At 49.1% G+C, this 17,173-nt stretch overlaps 1 pseudogene; it reads right to left on the bottom strand.

Moving 5' to 3' along the window:
* Window positions 1–11,310: 11,310 nt before the first annotated feature.
* LOC144129429 (uncharacterized) lies at window positions 11,311–17,146 on the bottom strand (annotated as a pseudogene).
* Between the last annotated feature and the right edge of the window lie 27 nt (window positions 17,147–17,173).

Below are 17,173 nucleotides of genomic sequence, written 5' to 3'. Positions count from 1 at the left end.
CACGGCGCACGATGCGAGTCAAGTTGTCGGGGTTGGAAGGCTGCCTTAGTGTCGGCAGATCCTCGCACGTGGAACTGGCAGCTGTGTTAGGCAGGCGGTCGAAGCGGTGTGCAATGCGCCGGTGCTTGGCCTGCTCGAAGCGTCGACACACCTGCAGAACGGAGTCAACCGTAGAGCAGTCCCGGCATAGAAGAAGGTGGAAGGCATCGTCAGCAATGCCTTTAAGAATGTGGCCTACTTTACCGTCTTCGGTCATGTTGGGATCGACCTTTCGGCACAGTGCCAAGACGTCCTGAATGTATGTAATATATGATTCAGTGGCCGTTTGGGCGCGAGCTGCAAGTTCTTTTTTGGCAGCAAGCTGACGGCCAACTGGTTTTCCAAACAGGTCGCGGAGCTTTTGCTTGCAGGCATCCCACGTGGCAATCTCTTCTTCGTGGGTTTCGAACCAGACGCGTGCGGTGCCGGCGAGATAAAATATTACATTGGCCAGCATCAGCGTGGCGTCCCACCTGTTGTGCTGGCTAACACGCTCATAAAACGAGAGCCAGTCCTCGACGTCCACGCCATCTGTACCGCAGAATGTGCCCGGGTCGCGAGGGTGGGCTACGACGACAGTTGGCGTGGCAGGCGCAGACGGAGGGGCCGGGTCGGTAGTCATCTCGCCGGTTCGGCCCGTCGTCTCGTCGGCTCGTCGGGTCGTCGGCATGTCGGCTCGAACCCGCGACCTCCACCAAAAGATGTTACGGGGATGTTATGGCGGTAAGTCTATATGGCGGCTGCTCTGAGAAGGCCAGCACTCAGCTCAGAACCGAGCGCCCAGCTACCAACTGTCAACGTCGTCGTCGTTCCGCGCACCGCCACTTCTTCGTTCATGATTCGTCCACTTGTAACAATATTCATCTTGCTGTGAATTTGATGACTAAACATGCGCTCCGAAACTGGACAAATTTATTCTTGGGAGACTAGGCAGGACTGGTTTGTTAGCCGAGAGAGTCAAATTGCTTACATGCGAAGATTGATTTAATTGCAGTTAATAATGTTCCTGTGTGGGTGGCCTTGCATTGCGAGTTCCATGTCACATGTCATCACAATTCAGCGCGGGAGATACGAAGAAGTGCCTGTCGTATGCGGCGCAGTCGATAGAAGTAATTTGCTGCAACAATCCTTCCGTGGCCCTGGCCAGCATTGCGCGCCTATGGGCTTTCTTTGTGAGATTAGCTGGGGTTGTTAGCAAATTGTGTTCATGCTCACGTAGGAAGCCTTTTGCGGAGGATTTGAATTTTAAAAAAAATTCTTCTGCGGGATTGAAAAACGGGCTGTATGGAGGAAGCCGCCTCACAGAGTGGCTTTTCGCAGCGAGGATTGCTCGTTCGGCGCGGCTGTGCGCTGGCGCGTTGTCGAATATGAACACTGCCTGTGTATCGGGGTCCTGCTCGCGTACCTTTCTGGAAGCCTCACCAAGGAAGTCGTTGAATGTGGCCCAGTGAACTTTGTCCACTATGCTGTAGTCGAGCAGTCCTTCTGGAGACGAGTCTAGCAGCTGGCACGCCGCGCTGGGCTCTCGAGAAGCTTCGTGTACACAAAACATTGTAGTTCGTTCCAACCACATAGTAGCGGGCCAGAGCGGTTCCTTGGTTCTGCAGCCATTGCGCGTAATTTCTGCCGTCGCGCTTCAAGTCAAGGCGGTTTATTTAAACTGGCCTGGACGTTGCAAGTTTCAGTGTGCAGCCTTGCCCGTCGAGAAGGCGGTCAACAGTGGACTTGCTGATCTGAATCTCCGAGAACCTCTCAATTAGCGAGTTTCCTATCTAATCCAGTGTAGACGCAGAATTGCTGTCAACAATGTCGCACAAAGTCTTCTTCACAGTCTAGCCGAACGTTTGGGTTTAGCCTCCGCGTTTCTTTCCCTCTTATCTATCAGTCGCTGCAATCGACCGGACAGTCTCTATAATTATACCAAGTGCGGCAGCGAGCAGGTTGAGGTCGCCACCGCGCCCCGACACATCGACGATCCTCGCCCGGTCTGTTGCGGACACCGGCCGGTAGTTCTTCTTCTGCTCGCCAGGCCGATTTCTAGGTCGTCCTCGTTTCTTCACTCTCTCCATCTCAGTCGACTGTGGAGTGTGCTTTCTGTACCATCGTGCGAGGAGTTGGCTTGAAGCTTCACCAGAAGACCGCAACAACGGAGCATACACGTTGCGCAGCCAGCGGCAATACTGTAAAATCATCCACTCTGCGCCAAACCGGCAATACCTATTGTGGAACATATTTGTGTTGCCTCCACAAAAATGCTGTGGTGCAGGCCTATCGATAGTTTATTTACTCTCTGAAAACAGATTGATTTCATGACAAGTATACTAAAATTGCAAATGTGACGTGTTATGGCGCACGATGCCACATGTCACAGAGTTGCCAATGTAGGGTTACATAGTGACGTGTGGTGATTCACGATACTCCACGTCACGTGACCCCGCATGATGACTCGGTTGAAACTGCATTGTCTCCAAGACAGACTTATTCCGCACGAAAAACCGATTGTTTTGACACTCAACTTCATAGGGTTGACAAAGTGACATGTCGTGATGCATTACACTGCAAGTCACTGAACCCGGGTGATGACTCGGGGGAAAGGTGTCATCTTGAATACTGCCTTATTACGCCAGAAAAACTGATTCGTTTCATACCCAACATCAAAGGGTTGCCAAAGTGACGTGTCGTGATTCACGATCCTCCAAGTCACGTGACCCCGGATAACGACTCGGCGAAAATGAGTTACCTTCACGACAGCTTTATTACACCATGAAAACCTATCGTTTTGACACCCAACTTCATAGAATTGACAAAGTGACGCGTCGTCATGCATGACACGGCAAGTCACGTGACCACGGGTGATGACTCGGGGAAAAGGTGTCATCTTCACAACAGCCTTTTTGCGCTAAGAAAAAAACAGATTCGTTTCATACCCAACTTCATAGGGTTGCCAAAGTGACGTGTCGCGATTCACGACACTCCATGCCACGTGACCCCGCACGATGACTCGGCGAAAATGTATCGTCTTCACGACAGCCTTATTAAACTGGGAAAACCGAACCCTTTGATGCCCGTCACTGCAAGGTGGGAATAAAGAATCGTCATGATTAAAGTCGGTCCATGGGAGGTCACAGCTCATAGTGCCGCATCAAAAGTGTTTTCGACCTAACGAAAGGCTTATTCCGCACGAAAAACCGATTCGTTTCGTACCCAACATCATAGGGTTGCGAAAGTGACGTGTCGTCATTCATGATATTGCAAGTCACATGACGCCAAATGATGACTTGGCTAACACGTATCATCATCACGACAGCCTTACTACAGAGGGAAATCCGATTGGTTTGATAGCTATCACTGCAAGGTTGCCATAACGTCCCTTCATGATGAAGGTCGCTCCTTGTTGCGTCACAACTTGTAATGACGCAGCGAAAGAGTTTAGAGTTAGCGATAAGATTGCAATAGTGACTTGATGTGATGCATGATACTGCAAGTCCCGTGAGAGCGGAGAGTGGACTCAACGAAACAGCTGTGTGCAAAGGATAGCCCTATTGTCGAGGGTAATCCGATACCAATGTTGTTGGGTCGAGAAACAGCCTCCCCTTTGCTGAAAGTCACTTGATTTTATAAGGCAGGGGAATTGCACATCTTTGCGCAGTTTATTAATTTCATGTAGGAACACACTGAATGTGCTAGCTGAAGGTGTGTCGGAGTGATAGCGTCATTACATTCGATATAATGTTTCGTTCCATACCCCTCATAACTTTGGTTCAGAATGTGGGACGTCATGTTGCAAGTGATGCGAAGTCATGCGAGTGTACTATCGGCTGATCACAGGGAGTTTATATCAGTCATCACCTTAATGTGGGTCGCTCATCTTCTCAGGATATTCAAGGTGTGACATGATGATGCAAGTGGCAGGACACCACAGATGCATATCTGCAATGTGCTTCACGCTCACCTAGTACCTCGGTTGACGTGGTGGGTGGTATAAATACCCGGCCCTTATTTGTTATGATTAAAAAGTTATTACTTGCTCATTGGGTGTCTAATGCTTCGTCAGTAACAACTCATCAATAACGCGTCTGGGATTTGTAGACCGCGTTTTAAGTTTGAGGGGTCCAGTGTGAGAATGCATGAGGATTAAATTCGCTGGCGTTTGGATTAAATGCATCGGCGCTTGGATTATTTCTGTGGCACCTGGATTAAACTGAATGGCACCAAGATTAAATATTTTCGCGTTTGGATTAAATTGGGTGGAAAATACTGCAGTTCTCGGAGAGCCAAGAGATGTCGATGCGCATTTCGGATATCGTCTATTCCGTTCGGCGGCTTTGAATCTTGGCTGAGCTTCACTGATAACTGGAGTTGTACTTATCAGGTAGTAGTGTTTGGGTACAGCTGCAGTTTATTGAACAACAGAACACAGTGCTTCAGAAAGCATCCCTCGAACAATAAATGGACTAAGGGCTGTTGTGCCCGGACAACCAGACCGGACTGCACTTTTTCAAGATGCACAATTTCTCCAGCGAACGCCCTTGCACAGGCCCCTTGGACTAGCCCGGTGAGGCGCCGCAAGGCAACCGCGCCCTAACGCTCCCTTGTCAAGCAAAAATGCTGCGCCACTAGGCAGCGGCATCTTATGGAGAAGCATCGGTGAGCAACATGTCCAAACGTGTTGCAACATTGCTAGATAGCCAGGCGCCGGTTCCCCTTTCCCCCTGGGAGTCAATGCGCGCGGCAAACTTGAAGCGGGTGGCCAGCGCGGTCGCTGGTTGGACCTCTCGGACGGTTGTCAAGTGCTGGATTTTTATTCGTCCGTTTGTGTGTCGACCGTTTCTCGGGGCTATATAAGCCCCAACGCTGCCGCCTGGAGAAGACTCCGGACTCCGATCTTCCGAGCTCGTGCTGAGTGTGCCGCTCCCGAGTGGAGTGTGATGCGTGACGCGTTGGAGCCTCGCCGGACGTCGCCGTGCGAGAACAGTCGCGTTTGCTGTTAGTTCTCGGCCACCGTGCCGATCTCGTCCTGTATAATGCCCTGTACATAATGTATAAAATCCCTTACGTTGTTCTCACCGACACCTGACTCGGAGTCTTCGCTACCGACTGAGAACTGGCGACGCTCTGTCACAAAAAACGGGTGGCGAGCGTTACGGGACCATCTCAAAGTCACAACATTAGTGGCAGCGGTGGGATCGCCAGTCTCAACATTGGATGGCAGCTACGGGATTGACCGACATCAGCTACCTCGGCGCGGTGAGTGCCTGAAGTTTACCTCAAACACCAGACTTTCTCTGACACAGGTTATAGTAGCCTGAGAAGGACTTGGTGTAGCATTGCGTTAACCTTGTGTGTTCCAAGCCTAGTAAGAGTGTTTTGAAAACCAAGGGATGCTGAGGGGGTAAACAGGGCAGTGTGTGAAATACTTGCGCGTGTGTTACTAGTAACGTTATAGTAGCGTACGGCAAGAATATTCAAAAAGGGTAAAGAGCAAGAGGACAGTGTGACCGATGGAGAAGTACAAAGTCAAAGAGCTTCTACAAATTTGTGAGGAGTTGGGCATTGAGTTGGGCTCAGCAAAAAGAAAGAATGCGATCCTTGAGGTCATGAGGGCTGAGGACGTAACGGCTGAAGAAGCCGAAGAGGCCTGGGCGGATGATTTTCGAGAGCGATGAAACGTTATCTGTTCAGCTTGAGACTAACCGTCAGAACTCGAGTCACAGGCTGCGGCCCTTCGTGATCGCCGAGGATATGGCGAAGTATCTGGCGGATTTTGAGAGCAAGTGCGAGAAAAAGCGCATTGAACGGAATGGTTGGGCACAAGTGCTGGTCGCCCTTCTTTCCAGCGAAACGTCTGAGGAGGTCAAAGATTTGTTAAACGGGACCATAGACAGCCACGATAAGCTCAAAGTGATTTTATTGGGTAGGTATCGGATGTCACCGCTGGATCTCCGGGAAAAGTGCCAGTATGAAGGTCGCAAGTCGTACTTCGATTTTGCGTACCAGTTTAAAGCCGATATTTTAGAATGGCTCGATAATGCAGAAAGTCCGGACGACCGTGGCGAAGAGGTACAGTGCGTAGCTGTAGAGCAGTCCTGCCAGTACGGCACAGAGGAAGGTAGTCCGTACTTGGCAGATCTAGGTGCTGCTCTATCAGTGGGAGACGCGCCACAATCTCCAACGGAGGAAACCTTTTTACCTTTGGATAAGGTAGCCACAGCATCGGGCAACGGTGAAATCACAGACTGGCTCGATAATACGGAAGGTCCGGACGACCGTGGCGAAAAGGTAGGTGCGTAGCTGTAGAGCAGTCCTGCCAGTATGGCACAGAGGAAGGTAGTCCGTACATGGCAGTTGTAGGTGCTGCTCTATCAGTGGGAGACGGGTCGCATTCGCCAACGGAGGAAACCTTTTTACCTTTGGATAAGGTAGCCACAGCATCGGGCGACGGTGAAATCAACGACTGGCTCGATAACACGGAAGGTCCGGACGACCGTGGCGAAGAGGTAGAGTGCGTAGCTGTAGAGCAGTACGGCACAGAGGAAGGTAGTCCGTACTTGGCAGATGTAGGTGCTGCTCTATCAGTGGGAGACGCGCCGCATTCGCCAAAGGAGGAAACCTCTTTACCTTCGGATAAGATAGCCACAGCATCAAATGACGGTGCAGTTACAGCGGTATTGCTCACTGACACGGGAGAAGAGTTAAATGAAACTCGATCTCATAGCGTGCCAAAAGCTGAGGAAAAGGTTTGCGGCCCCGCCAACCGTTGCAAAAGGACCGGCGATGGTTTTGTTGGGCACGCTGGCAATAAAGAAATGTTTCAGCGGGCAATTTCAAGCCCCCAGATCAATGCCAGTTTGAAAGGGAATCTCGTGGTGCAGGCAGGCTGCAAAACATCTCAACAGAATACAGCTGGTGAGACACCCGAGAATGGCTCTTTGAATGTAGGCGACGGCAGAGTTGCAGCGGCCCGCGACAGATTGCCAGAAAGTAAGGAACCGAGCCCAGACATAATCGCAGAGGTGTCCGAAATTTCCGAAGAGCTGCTACCTGGCATTGACGGCAGGGCTCAGGGTGATTTGAAACGCAAGGAAAATCGCGAACACAACTAGCTTTTGGGAAGCCATGGTTTATGTTTTGATGTTGCGGCGAGAGCCGACAGCTTCGCATTTGACGGCACCGCTATAACTGGAGGCGCGGGCGCGCGGAAGAAAGCCACTAGGGCTGCTTCGAAAAGGCAACGGCGCTCAAAGAAAACTGATTTGGGCAGTCGCGCTAAGAAGAAAAGGGGTCGGATCAAGACGCTTCTACGTTTACGGGCCAGCCAACCGCGTAACTGCCCGAAACCGACACCGCGGCTCTCAAGAATTTGGGGGCGTCGTATGAAAGCCAATTTGACTAGGCGTCCCTTTTCAGTGCGGAAGCCATTTCCGTCACTGTTGGAGCACCGTAGGAGTAGTCCTGGTACAGGTGACGAGCAGAGTGGGCTGCAGAGAAGTTCGCGCGGCCGCCAGACAAAAGGGCGCCACAGAACGCGCGCGAGTGGGAGGGGGACACGCAACCCCCCCTTTGGGACACCTGCAGGGAACCATGAGAGGAAGAAGCGCCCCTACCGACTTAAGCTTGCCAAGCGCTTCCCTGGCTTTGGGCACATGTCCTGGAGAGGCGGAACTAATCAGACTCTGAACTTTTGCGAGGGGTCGGCAGGTAGAGCGGCCTTCTGATCGCGACCGCGCCGGGCGCGATCAGAAATGTACTGTTTGCTTTTTAGTTTTCTCAGCCGTTGAAAGATGAAAGCAAACCAGGTTTTGAGCCTTTTGCCTAAGCGTATTTTTGTACTTTTCGTGTTTTCTTGCCCTAATGATAGAGCCTAAAAGCGTCTGCTCATGTAACCTAAGTGCTGCACAGTTCAGAGTGCAAACGAGTACTGTAGCAGAAATCAGTTCGTTCAGAGCGGTTATCTCACCCGCGCGATTATCTTACGTTTCGTTCTGTTCATCGCATCGCTTATCTTGAGGTTCGATGCAAGTTGTGTTCCATCATGCACTTGCGCATACGTTTAGCTGAGCTGCTCATTTTGAGGGCATGCGCTGACGCGTGGAAGTAGCCTCGTGTATGCTTTGGGTTATTTTTGTTAGCTTTGTTGCGTGTTTTTCAAATAAAATTACTTGCCGTATTTGTTAGGTGCTACTATCCGCAGACATTGAAACATGGGCGAAGCCTCTGTTGGGCATTGTAGCTTAGGTAGCTGGCGTAAGTTCCTAGAGATGCTACCCTTTCCCCTGTATTAAGCATTCCAGTATGCTCCTGCCTCGGCACTGTTTTGTGGTGCAAGTTTGGCGCATTAGAACCGCTCTCGTAGTATCTGCTGCTGCGCAGAACAGAAAGGAAGAACGCATGGTCAGCTGCGCTAATTGCGAACAAGAAGAGCTTGGGGCAAAATTGAATGACCTCATTTGCTTCCTCAAATAGTGTGTTTTCGGTCCAAGTGATTTCAAGGGGACCATACTACTTTCATTCGTATTGCTGATTATAATGGTTCCTGATATTTTGGCGTTTTGTTGATTTGCAAAATTGTTGTTTGAACCTTGTGTACCAGATCGTACACCTGCCTCTCGTTGCAGCGGGAGCAAAAAGGGGAAAGCAATTCAGTTAGGTTGATTTGGATTATGGCCTTGTCTGGTGTTTGACGGGGGACAGAGGGCACTTGCTTGTGTTGGGTGTTGCCTTTTGCCGGTCGGTTCTTTCAAGCTGCAGAGCGACCGACTATGACCTGTGGCGAGAAGCAAGGGCATCGAAACGACCTGAGCGAAGCTGCTCGAGGTGCCTTGGCGACAATTCTGTGAGCAGCGATCCTGGCCCGGCGAGTGGGACCTGGGCACGTGAAGCTGCATGGCGTCCGGATACTGGACGTGAACATCGAAGAGCCTGACGAACGTGCGCGCCTGGCATCCGAGCCACGTGGAAGCAGCTCGTCTTCCCGGCGTCTTATCTGAGGGCAGGGATGCGGTTGTGCCCGGACAACCAGCCCGGACACCACATTTTCAAGATGCACAATTTCTCCTGCGAACGCCATTGCACAGGCCCCTTGGACTAGCCCGGTGCTGCGCCGCAAGGCAACCGCGCCCTGACGCTCCCTTGTCAAGCAAAGATGCTGCGCTGCTAGGCAGCGGCACCTTATGGAGAAGCGTCGGCGAGCAACACTGCTAGACAGCCATGCGCCGGTTCCCCTTTCCCCCTGGGAGTCAACGCGCGCGGCAAACTTGAAGCGGGTGGCCAGCGCGGTCGCTGGTTGGACCTCTCGGACGGTTGTCAAGTGCTGGATTTTGATTGGTCCGTTTGTGTGTCGACCGTTTCTCGGGGCTATATAAGCCCCAACGCTGCCGCCTGGAGAAGACTCCGGACCCCGATCTTCCGAGCTCGTGCAGAGTGCGCCGCTCCCGAGTAGAGTGTGATGTGTGACGCGTGGGAGCCTCGCTGGACGTCGCCGTGCGAGAAGAGTCGCGTTTGCTGTTAGTTCTCGGCCCCCGTGCCGATCTCGTCCTGTATAATGCTCTGTACATATTGTATAAAATCCCTTTCGTTGTTCTCACCGACGCCTGACTCGGAGACTTCGCTACCGACTGAAAGCTGGCGACGCTCTGTCACAAAACGGGTGGTGAGCGTTACGGGACCACCTCAAAGTCACAACATTGGTGGCAGCGGTGGGATCGCCAGTCTCAACTGGGCATAATCCAGTCGGAATGAGACGGGAAGCTCAAAATTATGGTATCTGGTGAAGAACGCTACAGCCATCGCGTCATAAAGCAAGAAACAAAAAACTTTATGGATATTACCGGAAAAGCATTTTATGAGCAAATAAAAACAAAAGAGGCTCAGACGATTGCTACGTTGGCAGCGAATGTGGGGAGCGGGTATTGGCAAATGTGCTCATTTATGCACAGTCACTTCACATAAATTACTTTCGCTGCCTCTCTGTGTATACGGATACGCACAACAGTCTCTGTTCATTTATCAGCTTCTTGTAGAAACTGATCTGGCGTTTCAAGCCTTCAATGCGTACCTCAGCTTCTCTGCATATCTGATCGGCCCAGTCGCTCGAAAACATATCGCACTGGACAGCCTTGTCTGCACGACTTATCTGCGAACGGGCATCTTCACCGGCCTCTGGTCTGCCAGTCTCGGTATCGTGGTGATGTCCATCATAGAGGGATAGCAGAGTCGAGCAAGGAGAGCATTTGCAGTCGTCCTCCACAGCATTGGATCTGCCACTCTCCGTAGGGGGCCCCGTATAGCTGTTGGCGCTGCCACCAGTGTCCCTGTGACGGCCACCATGCGAGTGCTGCCCGCAGTTCACACCAGCCGACGCCTGCCAGACGTCGCCTTCACTAACAGCGCACAACCCCGTGGCGCTCTCGTTCACGACTCCGACCTCCGCGTCTCCAATGTGGAGCTCCGGTTCCACCTGAACGGGCTCCGGGTCTTCCGCGGTGCCCGCACATTTCTTCTTGTGAGCGGCAGCCATCGGCGACAAACCGGCGTGACGTTACCCTACACTGAAAAAAACCGAACGTTGCAAGCTGAGTCGGTTCAGCGATAGGCCTCGCTACAAAATCGCTTCTCCTACGTTACCATTAAAACGTGCAATTAAATTTTGAGCTTTTGAATCTGTGCACGTATGAGCAGGACCCTATGAGAAAGCAATTCAAACACATCATACACACGACACGCGCTATATCTGCTTAAAAAAGCCAGAAGTATGATACTCTTCCTGGAACTTCATTCTTTCGCGGAGAAATACAGCTCGCAGCTGCGCTACGGCGCACTCCCGCTCACGAGGAGTGAGCGACGCATGCGCAGCAGCGTCGTTTTCGGCGGTCGTGGCAGCGGGAAGCGCCTGGTGCGTGTCAGTGCTGTTCCAAAGACGTTTGACGTGGGCCATGCCGTGCTGGATGCACACCTTTGGGCTGCAAATGTCCTCCTGTCTTTCCAGGCACGTATACATTATGAATACCATTATTAGAGACCGCCTTACTTTAATGCTCTCGTGTGTAACGCTAGGCCTTCGCGCCCACGGAAGAAGTGCGCAGCTTTTGCTAATGACAAAGCGAAAGTTTGTTCTTCTAAATTGTGCTCGTGTTATAGAAGCGCCTCGCTTCGAACGCCGGCGCACCTTGTAAGCACTGCACGAACGAATGCAGATCTCCGCTGCTGCAGGTCGCGTGTCTCGCCTGCCCAGGTGAAAATATTCAACTGGAAGTTCAAATGGGAGTAACTGGTTTAAACTGGGAGCAACTGGACCCTGTTGGAAACCAACTGGTACCAGTTGGACACCAACTGGTCCCAGTTGGAAGCCAACTGGTTCCACTTTGAATCCCAGTTGGAAGCCAACTGGTCCCAGTTGGAGACCAAGTGGGAAGCAAATGGTGCAATTCCCACCAACTGGTTCCACTTTGAATCCCAGTTGGAGCCGAACTGGTCCCAATTGGGGACTAAGTGGAAGGCAAATGGTCAAGTTCCCACCAAATGGGAAACATCAATTCCCACCTGAGAGCCAGATGGATGAAACTGGCGGCCAATTAAGTGGAAAGTGGTTCCATTTGTGGGTCAAGTGGAAAGGAAAAATTTCCAATTGAGGGCCATCTGGGCAGAACTTTTCGTGGGTAAAAACCAAACGGCCAGTTTCTTTTACTGGTTCGAGGGACGTCATGGTGGAAATATGCTGCTGTGGCTCAGCATATTGTACATTAGTGTGGGCAGAGAAAAGGAAAAATAATGTTGCCCAGCCCGCACCGCCCATGGCACAACGGGCTAGCACATTGTAGTCATAAGCGAAGTGAACTTACTGTTAAATTAGATGGAAGTTGGCTTATCGGTGAACATCAATCCAATTGCATGCACTGTGTGCACTGCGAAAATGCCCATAGGCACTCCCCGGACGAATAACATCACTTCCCTCAAAACTCTGCACTACGTATTTAGCATGGATCGACACGCTGCAGCAAGTATCATGTACCTGCGTTATTAGCATTACAGCAAATTTTTTTCTTATTAAGCTTGGTCCATTATTGCTCTCTCCTGCTCGTTATGACATTGGCACTTCGGGCAGGGTGACATTATATTTGTTGCTCGCCCGACCACCGGTCTACAGACTTATCCCAATAACTGGAAACATTTAGGCACAAAGGACACCTATCAAAATTCTGATTAAAAACAAGACGGATGTGGCATTAAGAACAGAGGCACAAGAAAACAGCTCGAATGCAGAGTTTCTTGTCGAAGTTGAAATAGTAATTAGGGCTATCATAGCAGAACATTACTTATTACATCGTGCATAAGTTGTTCATCTTATAAATCCATGGGCAGTCAGAGTATGTGAGCTAAGGGAATGCTATGCAGTGCATCAGGTGTTTGAACTAGTGCACCCTGAAAAAAGGTTATCATTCGCACCTTTATCAATCTAAAGTGCTACATGCTACAAACTCCGAATACTGCATAGTGTTCAAGTTGATCAAGAATTCTCGATTTGTACACCCTCTACTTTCCGCACTGCCGAGCAAACAGGAGCAAGAACCTCGTCAAGCTGCTCATAGCAGCTTTTTTGTTCTTGTAGCTAGCATTTGTCATGAGCGGAAGAATGCTGAATAAAGATTAATTGATTGATTGGGAAGCCATATTCAAATCTGGTGGCAAGGATTACACTATGCTTTGTATTTATGTCTCTAGAATAAGGCTTGTAAATGTAATAAGCAGTTGAAAAACTTGTAATTAAGGCAGCACAAATGAAAAACATTCAAGATGCTTTATTTCATTTTTTCAAAACAAATAAATCACTGTACACAAATTCAAGACTGCACTGGTAGGTGGCTCCTTTTACAATATCCGAGCTGCTTGCAGCAATAGATGAGGCTAAACGAAAGACATCGCCCGATCTGGATGCAATTCCGTTTGAGGATCGCGGAACAAGGTAGTCACCTACCCCGTGGATCAATTACTATACTTGTTGATGCCAGTATCCAGGGCTGTGAGACGACTGCAGTTTACTGTCCCTGCAAGCCTGCACTTAACAAGACGGCCAGGTTCCGATTCGCAGAACCCCCTTCTTTCTTCTGTGCCGAGCTGGTTGTTATACAAGACGCGCTTCGCACTGTAGTGGCAGTTATCTTTCTCCCTACAGCCAACATTATCATCCGTTCAGATGCTCTTCAAGCAACACGTCTACTCCGATGCGTCAGCCGCAGCCCAGAAGTCTGCCAGGATATACATCGCCTGGCGGCTCACATCCCGCAAGCCATTTGGATTGAGTGGGTCCCACGTGACCTGCTGAATTCACAAAGCTCCGAGGATTCTGCAACTCGCTTGGGGGCCCAACCCACATCAACGCCTCAATTCCTCAGCATGGGTGATGCTACCCTCCTTCTCATGAGAAAGAAACACCTCCGGTACCGCACACGTGCTCTCGTCCCTCCATGTGCGATAGCCCTCTCCCACGGTCTTACCCGTGCAGAGGAGGTTCTGCTCCTAAAGATGTGGGTTGGGGCTGCCCTCACTCCTGTCGTAACTGGGACGTGGCCTTGGCCACAATTTTGCCACTTATATCGCCACCTAGGGTGTCCAGTCTACAACTCACAAGGTACTGAGGCTGACATTCACCACTTGTGGGTTTGCCCGGAGCTGAAGCCAACCAAAATTCGCCGCCTGGCAGCAGCGGGTCTCCAGCCAGACAACCCGTCCTCATATATGGCTTGGACGCAGGGCCCACATCACCGCGCCCTCCTCAGCCCGCCTTTTCTCCTTCATTTAACACCCAGCCACTCTTTTTTTGCTAACTGCGCTTATGCCCAGAGGCAATAAATAATGCTATCAAAAAGCAAATCAAGAAACTCCTGTTCCGAAGTGAAAACTGGCATACAATGAGCACTCTGTGCAGCACTTGGTAAAATGTGCAGAAAGTGGTGAAGTGGGTCCCGGGTTCAAACTCTATACCAGGATGAACTTTTAACCACAAAGTTTCTGCGGACGATGCACAGCTTTCCTTTGCAGCATGTATGACTGCACGTCAGTGGATGCAAATGAATAATTAGTCCATTAGTCAGGGAAATATTAGGCGTGTAGTAGAAAAGCTACAAGGCAAAATACAGTATGAAGAAACAATTTTGTAAGACAGCAGGAAAATCTGTAGATATTTCAGATCTCCACAAAAATCACTGAAAAGTTCAGTGACTGTAGGAAACCACATCTACAGCAAAACAAAATTACCTGTTAACAGAGTGTCAACAGCTTTCAAACATCAGCCCTAAGGCCTCTACCTCAACACTTCTTACTGCTTGGAAACACTTTCTATAAGTATCTTAAAGCCACCATGGTAGATCAGTGGTTACAGTACAAGGCTGCTGACCTGAAAGATGCAATTTTGATCCCGGCTGTGGTGGTTGCATTTCTAAGAAGGCGAAATGCTAGAGGCCCGTGTGCTGTATCATGTCAGTGCACATTAAAAAACCTGAAATTGTCGAAATTATCCAAAGCCCTGTGCTGCGGTGCCCCTCATAACCCATGTCGCTTTGGGACATTAAACCCATTAAGCCATCAAAGGTAACTCAAAAACAAAAAAACATTCCCTGATCAAACTTACAAGACAAAACAATTAACAAGGCTGCAGAAATAGGACCTGCCTTCGTATTCAAGCCAAACACATGCTCTAGCATTCACATTAATGTCTTTAACCTTCAGTGCAGCCCACCTTTGTACTATAAAGATGTGGGTAGCACCAAAACAAGGAGAGCCAACATAGTCCCTATATACAATAAAAAATGTCTTACTGTCACTGCAGTCAGCCAATACAATGTGTTGTATTTTTGTGCACACGTTGTCAGACATTGCTATGGCTCTACAGTGGCCTCTTGTATTGCTCTCTGTCATGTTCCACGACAGCGCCAGTGATCTTCTGAGGAACGTGGCTCTCAATTAAGTTCAGGAGGGCCCCATCTAAAACCTGTGGCTTGCCCAGAAGGGCTACAGGCTCTTTCTTGAACACGACTGTATGGCGGAAAAACTTGAATTTCAGGCCTTGCCGCTAACTTCAACGCATTTACATGTTGAGCCATGACCACACAGTTCATCAACTGGTGAGGCACACCCTTTGCTGATGTTATCAGCTTCTTCAGCCTTCCTATACCTCCCTCAAAGCCAAAGCACGAATGTGCCCATAAAGGCCCTTGCTGCACAACACATTTTGCGAAGTGCTGCATACAGTGTACATTGTACGTCATATCCTTCTCGGAGTACAAAAACTGAACAGCAACAAAAAACTCGACAAGGAATTCGGTACTGTCATCAATATCGCTTGAAGACACCTCATTCTGAAACAGGAGATATAATTTTTTTACTAGAAGGCTGAAATTCTTGATGTACTGAGGTGGCAAGAAGCCATCTAAGCTCACCAAACTAAAGTACAGCAACCACTGTTGCCACTCAGTGGCCTTCCAGATCTTTCGTAGCTGAACTGATCTAGGCAGACGAGTCATGCACTGCGGTGGCTTTAAGCTACACAACCGCTCATCAATATCTTTTAGCCGCTGTGTTGACCCCATATAGTACGCAGCACCAACATCTGACAACCACAGCTCCATAAACTGGCGTGTCACACCAAGCAGAACAGCATGCATGTAGTCCACGCTGAAGCTCCATACAATATCGAATCCAGCCAGGTTGATGAGCGGGGATGGGCCTTTCACACCACGAACATATTCAGCAGTACGATATGCCTCAGTCATGTCATTCAGCATGCTCTTCTTTGCTCTGTCATGTGCAGGCACTGCATTCAGAGGATACTTGACTGTTCCTGTCAAGTAAACAAAAAAGCACACATGTATGAAGACCTTTAAAGTGAAAACCTTTCAGCATGTTCAATGAATAAAGAAATAGAATTACGCATATACGTTCCTCTGCCACCCTCCTCGCCTTCATTAGATCGGCCCACCTTTTCTCCTTCATTCAACACCCACCCAATCTTTTCTTTCCATTCTCTTTTCTTCCAACTCCCCTTATGCTCAGAGACAATTAATAACGCTATCAAAAAAACTCAGAATGCTAGCTTTGTAGCAAGGCGGCATTAGAATTTCAGACAAGAAAATGTATAAGCAACCAAAAAAGAACAAGTAACATGACTGAAGAGAAAAATTGCAGTTGTGTTCTGTACAGGCAGCACACCACAATTAACGTGAGGAACATATCTGAAAACGCAATGAGCAACTACAGAGGCTTTAAAACATGGCATATAATTATATTTTCTTAACTCCAACTGACTTGCCAGGGTGCAAGCACCAGCCACATCCGAAGTATCCATTATACTGGACTATATTTTGCATCAGTGTTTTAGCTGGAGCTTCGGCTGCACCATTGAAACAGTAGACCTCCAGCAATGACACAAACCATAAAATCATTCGGTACAAAATTAATGCAGAAAACAAACTGATGTCATGCAGTACACTAAAGGCTGTACCTGCAAAAGTAGTTTTGTTGCTTCATGGCCTAAAAAAACGGCGATTTTCAGTGCAGTTGTTTACTGCATTTAAATGAGAGACAAAATAGAGTGATTACATGCACAACCGATGCATCTCTCCAGCGTGTGTCAATCTCTAAGTCCATCTCATTTAAACACACTAAAGAAATGTGTTGATGGTACTACAACCAATTAGCTAGTCTTTCTACATTAGCAAAAATCATTGCATTGCATGCTTGCAGCACAGAGTGAATGCCTAAAGAATGTAAAGTACACTTTCAAGAAAGTTGGGCGTAACTCAAACAGTGCTGGCCAATAACAGGTAAAAACAAGAGTGCAGGATACCCTGAATAACTTTACCAATTAACCGCATTAGAGACAGCAATGCTTTGTTCAAGTTTTTCTTCTGCCAATTCGCACTGATTTCGAATGTAATTTTCTTTAGTTCTGCTTTAAAATGTGTAAGTACAGAACTATATAAACCACTTAATGTTTTTTCTACAAATAACTTGTCTTTACCTTTGAATCACAGACCTCTCCATCAACTTCCCAGTTCACACCAGTCTTGGAAAGAGACGTCATTTGTTTTACAAATGCCTGCAGCAGCAGCGCCATGTCTGGATGGCCTGTACCATACCAGAG

This window comes from Amblyomma americanum, chromosome 1 (assembly GCF_052857255.1).
Source record: "Amblyomma americanum isolate KBUSLIRL-KWMA chromosome 1, ASM5285725v1, whole genome shotgun sequence".
Taxonomy (NCBI): domain Eukaryota; kingdom Metazoa; phylum Arthropoda; class Arachnida; order Ixodida; family Ixodidae; genus Amblyomma; species Amblyomma americanum.
Note: the sequence above shows the minus strand (reverse complement) of the source record. Positions and strands in the feature narration are given on the sequence as shown.